The sequence below is a fragment of the Phasianus colchicus genome, chromosome 1, assembly GCF_987193195.1.
Source record: "Phasianus colchicus chromosome 1, bPhaCol1.hap1.1, whole genome shotgun sequence".
Lineage (NCBI taxonomy): Eukaryota > Metazoa > Chordata > Aves > Galliformes > Phasianidae > Phasianus > Phasianus colchicus.
This window is the reverse complement of record NC_143436.1, coordinates 39,824,328-39,843,463: the sequence shown is the minus strand read 5'-3', so window position 1 is coordinate 39,843,463 and position 19,136 is coordinate 39,824,328. Positions and strand designations below refer to the sequence as shown.

The 19,136-nt window shown below is 42.2% G+C and overlaps 1 protein-coding gene across 2 annotated transcripts in view; it reads right to left on the bottom strand.

Annotated features, from left to right (window-relative positions):
• The window catches only part of SYT1 (synaptotagmin 1), a 337,296-nt gene extending 335,385 nt beyond the window's left edge, over positions 1–1,911 (bottom strand). Inside the window, exon 1 of one of the 2 annotated variants that reach the window (XM_090139151.1) lies at positions 1,636–1,911. The gene's annotated coding sequence lies outside the window, so the exon portion shown is untranslated. The remainder of the gene's footprint in view (positions 1–1,635) is intronic. The other variant, XM_090139144.1, reaches the window with a different exon arrangement.
• Between the last annotated feature and the right edge of the window lie 17,225 nt (positions 1,912–19,136).

The window sequence follows — 19,136 nt, the reverse complement described above, 5'->3', positions numbered from 1 at the left end:
GTTTCCAAGAAATAAACAAGGAGCAAGAAAACCAGACACACGTGGAATTGCCTCACACTTTTTCTGAGCAGGTTTATTTAAGCATGGCAGGACATGTCAACTCTCATACTCACAGAGCAAATGACTTCTTTGCCCACTTGCCCTCGTGCCCCAAAGCTCCCCCCTCCCAGGGCCACCCTACAACTCACACCCCACTCTGGACACCCAGCAACCGAGGAGGGGATTCCTCCCGGAGTCACAGCCATCATCTCACGCTCCTCAGGACGGAGCAACTCTCCCAGAAAATGAAGCACAATGAAGCAGTTTAAACAGCACGCAATAGATTAGCGCAGCGATCACACCACTGTTTCAAGAATCAACGCTGCCGGTGCTGATCCATAGTCTGGCTGTAGTCTACAACATCTATGTGCATAAAGAACAACGGTGTTCTGAACAAAGGTCAGTTTGGTATTTCAGTGAGTGAAATACTATTGAATTACAGCGTTTTGCATTGCGTTAACAAGGTCATAAACACGGAAGTCCCTCTTTTTCACTTGCAAATGGCTGTTATTAAGGGAAATAAGAGCTGACATCCCCCTGACAATCAAAAGAAATGATTTCTTTGGATGCCAACATCTGTCTCCAGATTGCGGCCAAGTGCTTTCTGTGCTCGTTTAGGACTCCGCACGGAAAGCTTTTCAGTTACATTTACCTAGAGATTTCCCTCCACCACTTCCCATCTGACAGAAATCACTCAGCTGGGTCTGATGAATAATAGCAAAAGGCAGCTTGTATCAGAGATGATTGAATTACAGATTGTTGGAAGTGCCATAAAGCCTCATTCCAATGACTACATTTAATTTACTTACTATACTGACTACAAGGAACTGGCAGTCGGTTGATATCTTCATTTCACAAGACTTGAAACAAAAGAAATATTAACATTCCTCTCCACTTGCTGACTACTCTACCTAGAGGAGTTTGATAAGCCAAATTAACTTTTAAGCAGAGCACGGATCCTGCACCCAGACCGCGGGAGCGCACAAGGCGGACCAGAAGATATGAGAAATCAAAGCCAGCGGTATGCATAAAGGAGGGAAACAGCATCCGAGAAACCAACGTGAAATCGCACGGGGGAAAAAAAAAAATGAATTAGCGTGACAGCTTAAGTAATGGAGGCGTTAAATAAATAAAAAATAAATAAGCGGGTAGGCGAACGGTAACGGAGGGGAGGTCGGGCCGGGCGATGTAAGCACACACGGCCGTGCCCCGGGCCGCGCCCCGGCGCCGCCGGACAGGGCGCGGTGCCCCGGGCGAGGGCACGACGGTGGCAGCGGCACCTCAGACTCGGCTCTGCCAGCCTGACCCGGCCCGCGGGGCATCGGACGCTCGGCGGCGGAGCGGGAGGCGACGACGGGGAGAGGAGAGGATGGAGAGGAGAAAGGAAGGGGGGCGGGGGCGGGCGTGGGCGCCCCTTTGTGCGAGCCGCCCCCTCCCCCCGCGGGGAGCCCCCGCCCCCCGGCAGCGGAGCGGCCCCCGGGCGGCCGCCCCCGGAGCATGTGCCGCCGCCGCCGCCCCGCCCGCACCGCGGCCCCCAGCTCGAGGCGCCGCCGCGCGGGAGGACGGGCGGGCGGCCCCGGGGCGCTGCCTCCTTACCTGACAACCCGGGCGGGCGCCGCCGGCGCGTCCTTCAGCGCTCTGCCCGGGCCCCTCCCGGGGCGAGGCTGCGGCGCGGAGCGGAGCGGGGTGCGCGGCGGACCGCCCCCGCGCGCGGCTCTGCCGCTCGGCTCCCCGCGCTCGGCGGACGCTAAGTTTCGGGGACGGCCGCCGGCGGGCAGGGCAGGGCGAGGCGAAGCGGGCGGGGAGGCGGAGGCGGCACGGGGGATGCGCGGCGCCGGGAGCGCCGCCACACTGCAGCGTCTCCAGGAATCCCTCCCGCGAGAGGCAGCCCATCACCCCCGGCCCGCCGCCCTCATTGGCTGCGGGGCGGGGAGACGGCCGCCGCCAGCCAATCGCCCCGCGCCCACCATGGGTGGAGCCGCCGCTCCGGCCTCGCCCATCCCGCGGCCGCGCGGTCCCCGACCGCCCCGTCGGGCGGGGCCGGCAGGGGGGAGCGCGGGGGGCATCCCCGCTGCACGGCGGCCGCCTTCGCCCCGGGCGCGGCGAGCGGGGAGCTCCGAGGTGGGGTGCGGGGCCGGTTCGCGGCTGTCAGGGCGGCGGGGAGCTCGGTGCCCGGTGCCGTTGCCGAGCCCGGCGGTGCGCGGCCCTCCCGCTGCGGCGCGCCCGCCCCGCTGAGCCGCGGCCGTGGCCGGGGTGTGCGGCTGGCGGGGAGCGGACCGTGCGTGTGCGCAGGTAAGGGCATGGAGCGGTTAACTTCGCCGCCGCGATGCGGCCGCTGTGACCCGGAGCTTTGATTAACGCCGCTCTGCGAAATGTAACTGGGACGAATTCAATTAACGGAAGCGCATTTCTTCAACTTTTAATTAGATCTATGCTATTTATCTAATGTTTAATATAACACAGAGAGCTGCCTGGGCTCCGGAGGGAAATGGAAAGAGATGTGGATGCAAGTTCAGCTTTCAAAAACACGACAAGCTAAAGTTCTTTGTTCTTCAGTGTGTTTCAGTGCTGGATCCATTCCTCAAAGTAATGGAAAAGAAGCATTATTTTATTGGCAAAACTGTAAAAATAATAGGGTGATGTTTATGAGAGGGTTTCCCATAACCTTGAGCTAGTTGCAGGATACCAAGTAAGCACACGATTCCAGCCCAGCCTCGATGCACAGCAGGCTGCTGAGTTACAGCTGTTATAAGAAAACTTGAGTACCTGGTAATGTATTCACAACCATGGAGTTGGCTTCACTTAGTATGCACCACAGTGACAGTTATCCAAATTATTCTTTAATATGATAAATAGCAAATCTTGGCAAAGAGCCCCTTGTGCGTGCTGCTGTTCGCAGGTCACAGAGAGTCAAGGAGGTCCCAGGCGAGTGTCGGGAATGGGCATTTAGCTGCACTGTCAGCAGAACGTCACCCTGCCAATCCCCAGCCCTGCCATGGTGGTGGTATTTGCCTTCAGCTCAGCTCAAAGAAATATTTTCCGATCCCCTCAGTGCCCTGAGGTCTGTTAGTCATGTTATCAATCGTGAGGGAATGTTTTGTTGTGAGAGAAAAGGGAAAAGGAAAGTGAGTGACATTTTTGCTGGGCTGTGTAGAGGAGCCGTCATGGTGTAGATGCAAACGTAGACATGTAGTCACCTCCACCCACACCACCTTGTGGCATTTAAAAATAGGGTTCTTCCTCTCCCCCATGCAGCAGGTCTCAAGGACTGTTCTAGGATCACATATCTAGTCAGTTAAAAAGCCCGCACATCTCAATGCTGATAACCTCAGGGAGTCAGTGCTGTATCTGTAACAGCCGTATGGCCAGATGTCTGCAGCATTCTGGTGTTCTGAAGGTTGGATACTCTGTGCCTTGTCTTCGGATTTGGGCAAAGGCAAAATACATTATCCAAACTCTGTGGCCTTTTTTTAGTCCATAGGTAGAAAAGAATAAGAATGCAATATAAAAGTAGCCCTAACGAGTGTTTACCATCCCTTTCTTGCTCTCTGCTTGTGCTAAACCATATATAATCTGCTACATACAGACAGATATATATAGAGAGAGATAAAAGGATAGGTTTGGTAGGGTCTGTGAGTCGAGGGAGATAATGCACCTCATCTCCACTTCTGAGCTTGGTAATTTGCACTGAGAAATCAGTGCCAAAGTTTCCTTCCTTCTCGCACCCACTTGCTTCATTTCTCTTTAGGCCCTGTTGCTTCTTCATGCAAAGAGAGGTCTCCAGCCCTGTGACCAAGTTCTGTTTAACCACTGCATCCTTGACAAAATGGGCAGTCACATCAAGTCATGTCGTTAATGAAAGCTTGTGAGGCTGTGGCACTTTAGGGACGATGAACACATCCTAAAAGGGTGAGGAAATTTTGGAAAAGCTAGGAGGCATTTGATGAGAGATTGGAGTTCTAGTCAAGCACTACCACTCACAAAGTACAGATCATTGTACGTAGGTCACTCTGAAAGTAATTTCTCCTTTTTTTTCTTCAAACTACAACAGACACAGAGAGCATGATAATACTATTTGATAGAGCAAATTCTCACCTACACACCTACACTACTTTTCAACCACTATTCGTTATGCATTTTTGTCAGCAATGAACAGGAGCCTGCATGCTATGCTTGTAAAAGTCTGCACCAGCGGAGGTGACCCATTGTTTTGCAGTGGCTATGATAGTGCCATTGCATGTTGCCCACGCAGTCCAGCTTTCACCAGTCTGAATAAATGGCAGTCAGAAGGCAATAAATCCAGACTCTATGGTGGGTGTGATGGGAGGTCCAGCCAAAATTGGCAGTGTGTTCCGCAGTCTTCTAACTGGTTTGAGGGCTGGCATTACCATGTTGTAAGAGAAAGGTTGTCTTTCTCTCTTGCCTGACTCTAAAAATTCAAGCCTTTAACTCAGACAGTGAGCATGACAGTGATGTAGTTGATGGTTTGTCTGGGTTTCAGGAAAGCCAGAACGATCACCCCTTTCCCATCCCAAAAGACAGTGCACAGCAGTTTACGCGCTGAGAGCTGCATCTTGAACTTTTTTTAATGAGGAATTTACATCATCACTCCATGGACTGCTGTTTTGACTCCACCTTGTAGTGGTGACACTATGTCTCGTCACAAGTAATGACACAATCCAGGAAACTGCTTCAGCCTTGTGTTTCTTCAGTAGGTGCATATGGTGTTCTTTCTGTTGCTGTTTGAACATTTGTGGGACCCACCCAACACAAGCTTAGCAATATTTCAGTGTTATCACCATCGTTTCCAATGCACTGAAGCTCTGTACACAGTTCCTTGGTATAATCTCCTGATTAACACAGATGAGCTGATTGAGACACTTTGCATAGCTGTCAGGAACATGGCTTATATTTCATGTCGCTGTCCACTGCTGAAACGCACCATCCACCACCTCACTGTGCTCATGTCCTCTCTTGGGTCTCCAGAAGCGTTCAGCAATTGTCAATGAAGGTAAATGGTTGTCAGGTTTCCCACACAGAGGAATTCATATGCACTTCCATGTCAAATGACATTTTGTCAGACTGCTCCTCTGCTGCCATCTGTCACGAGGCAACAAAATGCAGTGGAATATTGGCGGGAAGGTTCAACCTCTCTGCCATAACACCAGCGTCCACCAACATAATAAAATTAGGACTTATTGCTTTCAGAGCAACTTTCATGTACCTACTGTTATTACTGTTGTGTCTTCCTCAACTGCGTTCAGGAAATGTGTTCTGTCATGAGAAAAAAATCAGAAATATGCAAAACCAGATAAAATTATGTTCCAAAACAAAGATATATTCTATTTTTTAATGTGCATGAAAACAGAATCTTAAATAGTGTCTACCATTTAGAAGTTCTATCAGGAATCCTGATTAATACAAACAAAGAAACTGACTGTGAATCATCCTTCATATTCCTTGTTTTTAATTTAGACTGACTGAGCTAGAGGTATGGGAGCATCTGGGAAGAATTTGAATAAAAAAGCAAGAGCAAAAAGGATACAATGTTTGCCTTTGCAATTTCTATTTTCCATTCTCTGTATACTATGGCTTCAAGATAAAAGCTCGAGATTAGAAAGCAATATGAGCTGTAAAAGCTAGGTTTTGAAAGTAAAAGACTCCCATTTGCTCTATAAACAAGGAAGAAGCCTGGGCCAAAGTCAATGAAACTGAAGTAATCTCAGGCCTGTCCTGGCAAGTTTTATGGCATATAAAGAGCAGTGACTACAATGGCAGTCACTGAATGGAGGCAAATTCAGGAAGGACAGCACTAGCAGCATACCAAAAACAGCAATCAGGGCTCTGGCTTTGGGCCCAAGCTGCCATCAGTTTTGTTTTGTACATCAGCTGTTGTATGACCAAGTATCACCACTACCACAATCAGATGTACAAGCTGGGAAGTCAGGCAAATCAGGAGGGCAAATCAGCAGGAAGTGAATGAGTCAATGATATTGATGGCAGTTAATTTACTTATCAGGCAGAATTTAGAACCGTAAACTAACAGAAACTGAGTCGTGTCATCATGATGAATTTATTCACCAACCTTGTGTTGTCCAAGATCTTAGGTACCTATTTTTAAGTGACAAGACATTTTTACTTTCTACATTGTTGTCACATTATTTTCTTCCTATTTTTCATTTGTTTTGGCCTTTTCTAAAGTTTTTCATTATAAGTCTGAAGACAAAGGAATTACTTTTTGCTTAGGGGAATGGGACAGTATTTAAACATGTTCCGATTGCACAGATGTCTGAAACTTCTCATCTTAGCAGATGAAACACCCACTCTTTATTATTTGTATTCCAAGTTGACAGGCATCCAAGGGCTGGCATGTACAGCTGAAAATTAAAAGCTTGGAATCCCACTTTAGGACACTGTCATCCAACAGAGTTCAGTGAAATTTCCACAGTATGTACTAGGTGATGCTAACGTATTTTGAAGGTACATTCTTAGTCAGGAAGCCAAGTCTGCATTAGGAGAACATGAAACGTGAAAGCAAAGTGAGAAATCCAAATCCCAAAGGTGAGAATTAACCTTCAATACAACAAATAAATACTGGAGTAATAAAAGCACATGTCATATGATATATATTTTGAAGATGATTTTTGGAGCAATGTGTGATATTGTGAGTTGGATATATGGAGAGAAAAGTGTTTCTTTTTTGTTTGTTTGTTTGATTTTGTTTTTTTAATCCCAGCTAAAATTCAAAGGATAAAATCAAATCACTTGTTAGTCCACTGACAGATATTTGTCTCAGTGTGTCATTTTGATTTTATTGTTTCCTTGTGTTTGATCTGTACACATCTGCTGCTGCTGCTGCTTCCTCTGAGTTGTTTTAGCCAGAGATGTTCTCTTTTAATCTGCATTTCTATAGCAGCTAGCACTGAGAGCTCCTGGTTTCTGCCCAGGGCTCCTGGACACTGCAGTGGTATAAATGAAAATGGAAATATTCACTTACAAGAGAGTTCAAGGGCAGTCAAATCAACCTGCATATGTTTTGCAAAGATGTCAGCTATGAATGCAAGGATAGATCTGAGTCAGTGTCAGTCTGTTCCCCTGTAGATGGTGCCCCTAGTTCAAGGATCCTGTTTTGGGTTGCCAACTACACATCCGTAATCTTCCTCCTCACTTTGAAAATCAGTTTTCTCCCAAATGGTGCTCAGAGTGATACTCCAGACAAACAGTACTTCCAGTGCAGGTAGGACAGAGGGGACTGATGTCCTGGTTTCACCTTCAGGCACAATCTACTCGATAAAATGAAGAACAACTGAATCATGACTTCCAAAGTGCCTAGGCATTATTAATCTCCAATCTTACTCTATGGTGGTGAGCATTATGGCATCCCCAGCGTAAAATTTTTTGTCACTGGTGACCATATGCATCATGCGGATGACTTTGTAATAAAAAGAATGGGAAGTGGGATTTCTAATTGAATTTTGAGGAGCTGACCTTCACAAATAAAAAAAAAAAAGATGTGAAGGCTCAGGGGGGAACTTACTAATGTCTATAAATACCTGAATATAGGGTGCAAATAGGATGAAGCCAAGCTATCTTCAGTGAAGCCTGGTGCTAGGACTAGAGGCAGTGGGCACAAATTGGAACACAGGAGGTTCCACCTAAATTTCGAGAAACATTTTATATATAACAGAGCAGTGGAATATGTTACCCAAAGGCATAGAGGAATCTTGGAGATCTTAGAGAGCTTCAAAAGCTGCCTGGAAATGGGCCTGGGCACCTTGCTCTGAGTGCCTCTGCCTGAGCAGGGGTTGTACCAAAGGGACCCAGAGGGCCCTGCCAACCTCAGCCATTCTGGCATTCGATGTGATGGCTGTCCGTGTTACACCTGAGACGTCAAGAAAGCTCTTTTCAAATTGTTATAATACACATAAGAGACATCCATGCCATTCCATGGTCTCCACTACAAAAGAATGATGTTTATTCAGTTTTGAAAGTCTCAGATGAGTTGCCCTGTGCAAAATATGTTTATGTTATCACCACCCTGAGACGAGAATAAGGGTGAAAATTCAAATTAGAAGATATCACTGAGATGTAGGTGAAATCTTATGGATTCAGGCTTTCTGAACTTGATGTCTCTAATTTGAGATCTCCACAAGGTCTATATCATGCAGAAGACACATAAGAAAGAATTACCAAAAGGCCAGCCCTGCTCTGAAGCATGACAAGGGTTACCACTGAGCTGTGCAGAATTTTCCAGGAACATAATTGTGATGAAAAAAAATAGGAGAGTTACTAGGGCACAAAGCTAGTCAACATATTTTAAATTTCAGAAAGTACATTATAATATCAGTACACTGATAAGTAAAATCTCAAAGGAGTTTGTTTGCATTTAGTTCACACAGCCATTTCATTCAAAGGCGCAGTGAAATTATCCTAGTATTTATCGTTTAAATCCTAAACCATAAAAATGTCAGTATTTTTTTTTTACAGCAGTCACCATTTCATAATATTTTCTGTCCTTTTTAAAAAATGTATTTATTTCCTTTACAGAAATGCAGTCTCTTCACAGTTCTGATGTTTTAACTACTCTTCAGCATAAAAGCTTGCAAAACACATGGATAAATGAACTGGAAATTATGTCTCATTAATACAATTAGGAGAGAAGGATTTTTAATTTCAGTTTCTTTATATCTGTGTTTTACCCTAAAAGCAATAAACTGGTTACCTCAAGCAATTCTGTTTGTCAGCACCATTTTTTTTTTTGCAAACTAAAATGCTTGTTTTGTTTCCTACATTGCTTTTGTATGGTATATGCCATAGCCTTCAAACCACAAGAACAGAAGGGAGTAGAGCTCTCTGAATGTAATTGTGTTGTTAAGATAAGGTCAGTGGTAATGTCACTTCTGCAAACCCTGATAGATTTTTATCCATTTAAACCTGAATTTTTAATCACTATAAAATGTTATTTTTTTTCCTTTTCCTTCCAAGAACTTTCTTGTTTTTTAAAAAACTTAGGCAAAATAAAAATAAATCCTACCCGGTGAACTTAATTCTCCTCACAGTTACACAGATAAATCAGTAGCAAACCTTCTGTCTTAAAGTATAAATGCTGTCTTGTATAAATCAAGCTATCTTAGAGACCCAAAGAAGTTAATGTAGCATGGAATAATTTTAACTCAAGTCCTGAGTTTAAATATGAAGCTTTAAGGGCCTCAATAGCACACTGTGGACACAGTTTCTTCCGTACTGAGTAGCTGTTAGTCTGTGGTAGTACCATCTTCTCCTGGTGCTATAAATCCATGAAAGAGAATCCCCTATCACCTTCCTAGCTTTCTGCTTTTCACCTTGCTAGTTACCAGTCTTCTTAGTTTCCTTCTTTTCTGTCCTTCCTTTTCACCCAAGAAAATATTTTGTGATAGCATTGCTAATCCAAAGTGTGAAATGATCTGGACAGTCACCATCGGTCTCTTCACCCTTGACATTAAACCTATTTCTGCAACAAATGGGATTGGTCCTTTTATCTTAACAATGAAGGTAAAACAGAATTATGACTGATGATGACGTATGACAGCACATAGTTCCCTGCTGAGTAATGGAAAACTCACTGAGCCATTGTTGTTTTTCGTTCTTGTTTGTATGTGAACACAAGTACCTAGTCAGGTATGTTACTTAAGAGAGAGATGAAAAAAAATAAAAAGAATTTTAAAAGACTCAAAGAAATGTAAGACAGAGATGGTAAAATATAAAGATTCTCATCACTAGGAGCTCATCCTTGCCCATCGTAGGGTCAGGCTAAGAGCCTGCTACTTTAAGCTTTGTAATTTGATCCCAGGGAAAAGTTCAGCCCAGAGGAATGTTTGGTACTAATTAGTTTAAGGATTTTGATCAATATCTTCTTGACCTTAAGTGCAGATTTTCAAAGAAATGATTTTTGATGCTGGAATTCTCAATTAAAATGTTCTTTCTGAAGATGAGATCCCATTATTCTGAGACATACTCTGAGTGCTCTCCTTCATCCCTTAATTTTTTTCCTTCTCCTGGAACCTACGACACACGCTTCATCCACCGTAATCACAGGAAGGCATTATAATCATTATAATCATCAGTCATTCTTCCAAAATTTAAACAGTCTTGTTCAAGGTGTTTTCTTCCTTCCTTCCTTCCTTCCTTCCTTCCTTCCTTCCTTCCTTCCTTCCTTCCTTCCTTCCTTCCCTCCTTCCTTCCTCCCTCCTTCCCTTCCCTTCCCTTCCCTTCCCTTCCCTTCCCTTCCCTTCCCTTCCCTTCCCTTCCCTTCCCTTCCCTTCCCTTCCCTTCCCTTCCCTTCCCTTCCCTTCCCTTCCCTTCCCTTCCCTTCCCTTCCCTTCCCTTCCCTTCCCTTCCCTTCCCTTCCCTTCCCTTCCCTTCCCTTCCCTTCCCTTCCCTTCCCTTCCCTTCCCTTCCCTTCCCTTCCCTTCCCTTCCCTTCCCTTCCCTTCCCTTCCCTTCCCTTCCTTCCTTCCTTCCTTCCTCCCTCATAGGAGTGGTTGTTTTTGTGGGTTTGGGGGTCTTTTTGTGCGTGTTTTTAGTTTTTTTGGTTGGTTGGTTTTGTTTTTAAACTAATTATTTACTTTGATCGTTCCCTTGAAAGTTAATAAGCTTTATGCCTGGCCAAACTGTTTCTTTAAAGGAAAATGGTCTCACCATATTTTTTGTTATGTGGGTTAATAAAAATGTTTGACTTTTTAAAAAAGGATTTCTATTGTATTTCCTTGTACTTGAATTTAAATAGAACTTGTTTGATTTTTCTTGCAGTCACTTCTAAAAAAACCTTGGCAGCTTTCTTTGAGCAAAAAAAGGTTATTTGCTGAAGTTATTTACAGTTTAATTGCCAGTTTAATTACAATCTAATGTCTCATTTACTGTGACACACTTTACTCTGCAGGCTGAGCTGAAATAGATTACAGAAGTCACAATGGCAATAGATTCACCTCTGTCTGCAGTTGGTACTCTTGTCCTACTGTCAGCAGAGCAGCCCTGAAAAACAGCTCTGACCCTCTAGTGATGATCAGACATGAGAAATGTTCCAGTCAAACTTATTTTACATATTTCAATATTGTTATACTGTTGCACTCCCAGGTTTTGCCATTGACTTTATGTACTGCCCATATATTAGCAGACACATTTGGAGGCTGTCCCACAAGAGGCATCGCATAACGTGAGCAGAGACTAGTTGGTACTTCTGAAGTGTTTTGGCTGACTTCACTGTGGATGCACCATACCATGTGTGTCCAGCTTACAGTCCTCCAAGGGGATCCCAGCAACCTATATAACCCTGTGCAAGGACATCTAATCCACACTGCCTTACCTATGCAGAGCAGTCACTTAGGGTTCAGTTCCTGTTTCTGGTTCCGGTTAGAGAGCTACATGAGAACAATGTTTTGAGATTTTTATGTGCTAATTTCAGGTGTGAAAATTTACTGCTAGTAAAGTGTAGTCAAAGAATTATAAAATAGGTTGGGAGGGATCTTTAGAAGTCATGTTATCTAACCACATGCTCAAATCAGATCCAAATAGAATAGGTTGCTCAGGGCTTTGTACAGTCAATTTCTGAGTGTCTTGAAGAAAGAAAGTTCCACCACCATCCAGGTGGCCCTCTCAGACCTCAGTCTGGGATGTCAGTGTCTTCCTTGTACAGCAGTGCCCAAAATTGATGCAGCACTCCTGATGTTATTCATGTACTGAATAGGAGGACTTCTTCCTGTGACCTGATGGCTTTTCTCTTGCTGATACAGCCAAAGATGCAGTTAGTCTTCTTTGCTGCAAGGACGTGCTGAAAATGTTTGTCTGAATTACAGCTATAGACTGAAGAGCCAAAAGGCTGCATATATTCTTGCCCATCTTCAGTCAGAACCAGCCAAAACTGGGATAGCTTCCTGAAATGGGTTTCAGGGTGGCTATGAGCCAACCTCCGAGGGGCTGCAACCATCCTTGTTTGTTACAGCAGCTCCTAACCAGTTTGCCAGAGGCTCAGCTCTACTAAGATTTTATAGCTATGTGCTAGTTTTGAAATTGCATGATGTACACTGAAGAACACAAATATGCTGTCTTGTCCTGAGAGTTACTTCTTGGACTGGTATGACCAAGATATGTTTGCAGTCATTTTGTTTCACAGATGCTCACAGGCAGGTCATCTGCCACTATCTCTGCCTCAGCCTGTGCCCTCACACTCACATGTCTCAGGCTGAGCCAGTATAGCTCCAGCCACGTTTGGGTTTATGCAGCCTTTTCTGAGATGAGAGTGTCAGGGGCACAGAATAGCTGGCACTTGAACAGAATATTAAGAAGGGAACAGTATTTGTTGTTACTGGTGCTGAGGAGTTAGTAATAGGCCTGCTAAAGTCTCAATTTATGTTGGACATGTACAGATGATATCTGTGCAGCTCTTTAATGGGATCCATATTCACGGCCTGTTGCTGTGTTGGACAGGAGTGTTAAATGGAGGGAACTGTCCTGCTGGGGCATGCTATGATAGGAGAGTCCTCAAAAAGCTGTAAAAGGCCAAACAAGCAGGTACCTAATACAATCAATATTGTTGACGTATGGTAAATTGGGGTTGCTATTTTTCTCCCACACAATGAGTACAAATTGCAAATATGCAGTTTGTATCCTGCCCTTTGTAGATAGATATGCAGCCTCTGTAAGTGACAAAAGGTCTACAGGATGAATGGTATAACCTTTTCTCTTGTTTCAAAGTTGTATCTCCTAGAGTGGTGATCAGCTGGTGATAGGAGCACCCCTTATAGCTCCAAAAAGTTGAGGAATCTGTGTAGTACCTTGTGTGTGAGGAGGATGGGGATAGGATATCCTCTGAAACCATTCAAGCATATTACTCTATTATCCTGACAGCTGATTTTCCCAGTCCAAACTAATGACCAGAAATGACTAAGCCTGAAGGAGTGATGACTCAAAATAGCTTCTAGAATCAGGAGATTCAGAGGAGTATGCCATACACTGGGCATATGTGATTATTCTCATCCTGAAATGCAGTGTCATCCTGACAACCTGCTTTCAGCTGTTCCCAATCTGGAAAGGGATGCCGTTCCACCAGCTGCAGTTAATATCATTTGTTCAAAGTTGCCAGTCAGCAGTGAATAGAACTTGCCATGACCCAATTCACCCTTTAGTCTTGCTTAACAGATCCTCTCCAGGTTATCCTGGTGGAGGAGTGAAAATCAATGACCACTAACTGGAAATTTAGAGTGGCTGGTGTGATCTGTGTCTGAGGCTTTTGGGAGACAGAAAGCACTCCGCTGCCTGGGATAATCACACTGTGCATCTCAAACAGCTACTGAGTGACAGTGAATGCAAAATAATGATTTATAATGATTTGCAAGTATTAAGATTTTATAGTCAGGTGAAACTAATGTGAGACATACCATGCCTTCTTGATGAATTCTGCAGATGGCAGCAGTGTGGAAGCAACTGGTGTGCTTGCCTTGGATGGAAACTTTAGCCTGCATCAAGTTGCTGCTTCCAGCAGCAGTACAAAATTAGTCCATATATCACCTCTACAAATGTATATATAGATGGATACCTTGTTGCAGATCTAAATTTGTACTCATTCTTTACGTGTTCATTCAAGTAATCCAGCCTAGAAATACATATCACTGCATCTCTTCCCTGCTTTCTCTTCTACCTTCGTACGCTAGAAACTTTCTTTCCAAGCTGTCAGGCACTGATTCGTGCTGGAGTGAGAGGGTGGTATCTGAATTTTCTACACTGAAGTATTATGCTTTCTAATATGCTCGCTTGTACAACAGAAGTTGTAAAGCTACTATTGTAGCAGAAAAGCTAGTACAGAGGTAGTAAAAATGAAAGCAAAGTAATATAAGAGTGGAATAAAAATAGTATGTTTAGTAAAAATAAAGTAGTCTATAGAGTAAAATATCAATACTAAAATAAAGTAGTAAAGCTAGTGTAACAGTAGTAAAGCTAGTATAGCAATGAAGAGATTCTTCTAATAGCATGAGAATATTCTTTGAGTTAGAAGATTGTTTTGGAGTTGAAAGGAGTTTAGTGCTGTCTGGAAAAAGATGAAAAAGGCTCTTTCCGATATTATTCTTTTTAACTTCAAGGGGTTGCTGGAATACCCTGAAGCAACCTTAAAATATGCAACAGTCTCATTTTCTAGAACTACATTTTTAATACAATTTCAGTAACAGTTCCTTCTGTAGTTCCTCTGTCTCCCAGAACATTGTGTATATTTATTCTTCAAGTTAAAAAAATAAAAATAAAAATAAAAGTAATCTTCCATGAGAGGAAGTATAACAGTAATCTTTGTCTTTGGATCATATCACTTGAGACATAATTGGAGGGCTGACTGAATTAGGATTCACCTAATAAGCCACAAAGAAGTGCCTAATATCACGATAAACATAATCTCTGCAGCTCTTGCTGGAGCCATCAGCACTATCTGACATTGAATATTATTACTATTCATCAATGTCCTCTGCCTTAGGATGTCATTTCTAAAACGATTTTCTCATCAGTATTTTTTCAGTTTTGGTTTCTTATCTTGACTTCTGTATTCCTAACAATATTTATAATGTTCCACACAGGAACTGTAATTAAACCTTTCCTTTGCTCTGTGCCTTCAGCCTCTAATGTGTTGTATAATGTTATAGTCCTAAAGTAAGAGAGTGAGAATCCTCTACTGTAGAATCTTCTGGGAAGATTTTTAGCAGTATATTCTGATTTGAATCATATAATCTATTGCACTGACATGTGACTATGCTGATAACAGTGTACCAAGATCTCTCTAAAGATATGACAGGAATCTGGGACATTTGTGACTTAGAATTTATAAAATGGAGCTCTTGGTGGGAAAGCCCAGATAACCTAAAGTGTGAGACTTCTGATGACCAAGACAGTTTCACGTTCTTCATAACTGATCCCATATCTGTTTTTATTGGTTATGTATACATGGATGCTGTAAATGAAGCTGTTTTTATAGCTCAAGTGTTTTCTGGCCTTTGTTCATTGTAGTCTGAGAGATGTGTTTGGCTATGAGAGTACTTTTTATTACTATCCTTTAGTTTCCATGTCTTGTTTGTATTTAAAATCATTTTGCTCATTTTTTCCTTCCCTGACACTGCATGTAGTATGTATGTAGGTCAGTCCAGTAGTAGTAATGGCTTCTATTTATTTCCATGAATAAATTAGAATACGTAGCATAACACTGTTTGACAGAGCAAATTCTCAGCTACAAAACACTATTTATCAACACAGTCACCACCATTAACTATGCATTTTCACCAGTGATGAACAAGAGCCTGCATGCCCCAGTCGTAAAAATCTGCACCAACAGAGGTGATCCATTGTCACCTCTGCTGAAACACACCATACACCACCTCACTGTGCTCACATCCACAGTTTGGTCTCCAGAAACTTTCAGCAAGCATCAATGAATGTCAGTGGTATGATTGTTTTCAGCAGGAAGTGCAGGAATTCAATTGTAGACCTTTGTTTTATCTGCACTTCCATGTCAGACACCATTTTGTCAGACTGCCCCTCTACTGCCAGCCTTTGCGCTACAACAAAATGTAATGAAATATTGGTGGGAAGGTTCAAGTTCTACTGCCACACCACCAACATCCACCTCTGCTGTCATGGGTCAACATAATAAAATACGAGGTATTACTTTTGGAGAAGCCCCCATAAATTGCATTTGAACTAGACTTCCTGTATTTGATTCACTCCACTCAGATTGCATTATTTAGCCAAAATTTTTAACTTACTGAACTCTTCAAAAGCCTTTTGCTTACAAGATGATTGGCAATTTTGGAACACACAATTATTGTTTTCCATTTTGGCATTTTAATGGTCTTTAGACAGGTTTAATAGAATCTACACTTCTCCAATTAGAACTAATTTAGAACTGTGAAACTATTTTGATCTTTGACTATCTTAAATTGTCAGATTCAATTCTTTTCTTAAAAATCTTAATTAGCTTCTGATTCTTTACGTATTCACTTGATGGCATTGACCTCAAGAATATTGGCCCTTTACATTGCTCAAATGTTGTATTCTAGCAATGCAATGTAATGTCAACTAAGAAGTTGCTATCTCAGATTTCTCTCTAGAAATTTTCTTCTTTTTTTAATCATTCCCTTGACATGTTCCTGTTGATGCAACATTTGGCTTTAAAATAATGCTTATATTAAAAATGGAATAAAAGTTATCTTTATGTTATTAGCATTTGCTTCGAAGTGAATTTACCACTTTTTCTTGAAGTCCAAACTGGGCCCAATGTAGATAAGCACAAAAACTCTGCTTGTAGAAGCAGAAAGCTCTTAGTTCTAAAAATGTTTTCACTTGTTTTCACATCTCTGAAAGGAAGGTTGGCTGTTTCCTTGTCTGAACCAGTTTTCTGTTAAAACAAAGGAAGCTCTGAGACCTGTAATCCAAACACAGAGGTTAGAGAAAACTCATCATGAGGTGGGACACAGAGCTATGCTTTTGCATAGGGTCAAATTTACCTAAGAATTGAGATCTATAGTGCTCTTATTGGTGCTGAGTCTCTGAATAATTTAAGAAAGATATCTGGAAATGGCAGATTACCAGTGTCACTGTGCTGGAAGTGTGAGGTGGTAGAGAGGTGGAGGAGGATGGTAGTGAAGGTGTTGGATCCGTGTTTTTGAGCTACAGCTGTCTGTGCCAGGACATCTTGATTGGAACTGTTGTATTGAGTTTGGGATGGTGCGCTTTGGGCAGGGCTCCAGGTAATAGAGCATCCTGCTCTTTCTGGACTTCGAAGAGCAAGCCTGACCCCACTCCAGCACCCACAGTACTGGGTGAGAGGCTCAGAAATCACATTCACATCAGGGCTGTGCCTGCCTCAAGCAGTATGTTGTAATGGATATAACATGAATACCAATCAGAAAAGACTCAGTTTTGAAAACTGATTTGCATGAATCCCCTCTCAGCAGCTGTCAGGAGCTTCTAGGTTGGGCTAGAACCATATAACATCCTGCTCATATACTAATTCTCAGACGTTTTCTGTTATTAAAATGCCAGTCATATTATATCACTAGAACATGTTTAGCATAACTGTTTTGCATTGGAATCCACGTGTTTCTGATGTTTATTCTGCAGATCTCCTCTCTGATTTCACCCTGATTTCAGTCTTCTGCCATTTTTGTTTTTAAATAATTCGTAACTTGTAGTTTGGAAGTCGGTCTGCTTATATTTTCAAGCAGATCTTTCAATTTCTGATCAGAAGAAATGGCATAATCAATGCAATATAGCTGACAGTTAGGCAACTGGATATTTATTTACAAAATTCAGACACAATTTTTCCCAGTCAAAATTTGCAAGCCAGTTCAATAGTGACTGTTCCCCAAAACATACATACTATTATTTTAGAAAGGAATTTGTTTTAAAAACAAGTTTTGGGGAATGAAGCAATAAGAGATGAGTCATGCAGCTTAAACTGCATCCTGGATTAAAAATAATGTACCGCATTTCATTTATTTTCTATATTTCAATTTCACAGTTCTTAAAAAATGGTGCAAATTGATACTGTAATTTACGCAGAGTAAAAACACCAATTGAAAATCAGAATTTTACTTCAGTCAACTCAGTTTATCTTGACATTCAGCACTCTTCCTACAGTTCCACTCTGAGCTTCAGGATTTCAGGAACTTTTCAGAATTATTTTTCACTTGTTTTACATTTGCTTAAAAACATTACACAGTAGAGTCTAAAAAAAAACCAAAGCCACACAAGTACCAAATAGTACAGGAACAAATATGATACACATATTCATTTTTTTATATATAGTTCATTTTAAAGCAAGTCTTTTGGAATTTAGGATTTGATATCTTTAGTTTGAATTGCTGCAATTGGAATACTAAGGATCCTCAAATCCTGTGCAATCCAGTTGCAGTGCCAATACACAGAAATCTATATGTACTGAATTATTAATAATTCTTCATTAGAAAGCAAATGAAAGATGAGAAAAATCATTTGGCCTTATATGTCTGCACCAACAATGTATAATATCCGTTCCCTGTGCTTATATTCATTATTTTAAGGTAAACACTGACTGAGTCAGTATCCTAATATCCTATTAAAAGCTACAGGAGCTTTTAAACAAAACAGAGGGTTACTAGAAAGTAGTAACAGTAGCAGCATCTCAGTCAAAAAAACATTTTTCTCTTTCCAAAATATGATCCTGTAAAAGTAAAACTAATAGTATTGAATAGATACCTTAGTTTCAAGAGGCAAAAACTGAATAAGAGGATTTCATCTGATAATCAGGATGCCTGCATATTCTGGAAATTTCCCATGTGGCTTTCCCAGGGGATGCCTTTTCCTCTACAGTAGCATCACCATCTACCAACCTGGATTTGCATAGGTGTGGCAGCTTTGTGCAGTTTGTCGTGTCGTGTCGTGAATGTGCCATACATTCTGGCATATGCTGAACTGATGGAATTGCTTTATATGAAAAGATAAAGTCATTAACTCTATTGCCTAACAGAAGGCTCATTTCTATACTTGTGTCAAATTACCTATCAGCTTTCGCATAAGATTTACTTCTATAACTTTCACGTTACATCACAGAAACCTGCTTTCTGGACCTCTACAGCTTCAGGGCTTTTCATGGTTTAAGGTATTTCTTACTGGTTTAATGGCCCACTCTTATGCCTTCAGCTATATGGTTTAATATTGTGTTAATTGGGTCTAGAATTCATATGCTCCTAAGGAGTATACAAAGAATCTGTGAAAAACAATTGACTAAGACTATAGATATATTTCAGTCCTTAGATTTGCATGTATCTATAATGGTTCTTAACCTCTTGGCTTTTGTGCTACCTGTGCAATCATTTCATTTTCCCAGAAATTTTCTGAGTTAAACTGGACCTTGACCATCACCAAGTAAAAAAGAATCCTCGTATTTTTTTCAACAGTGGTAGAACATCATGGCACTGTTTACAGTTGAAGTAGGACATGACTACCATCCTACACATTTCACAGGAAGCCAGTTTGGCATTCAGTCCACGAGATTTCAGAGCTTGAAGTCAGGCAAGATCAGGTGTTAACCTCATGGTTAACAAATTT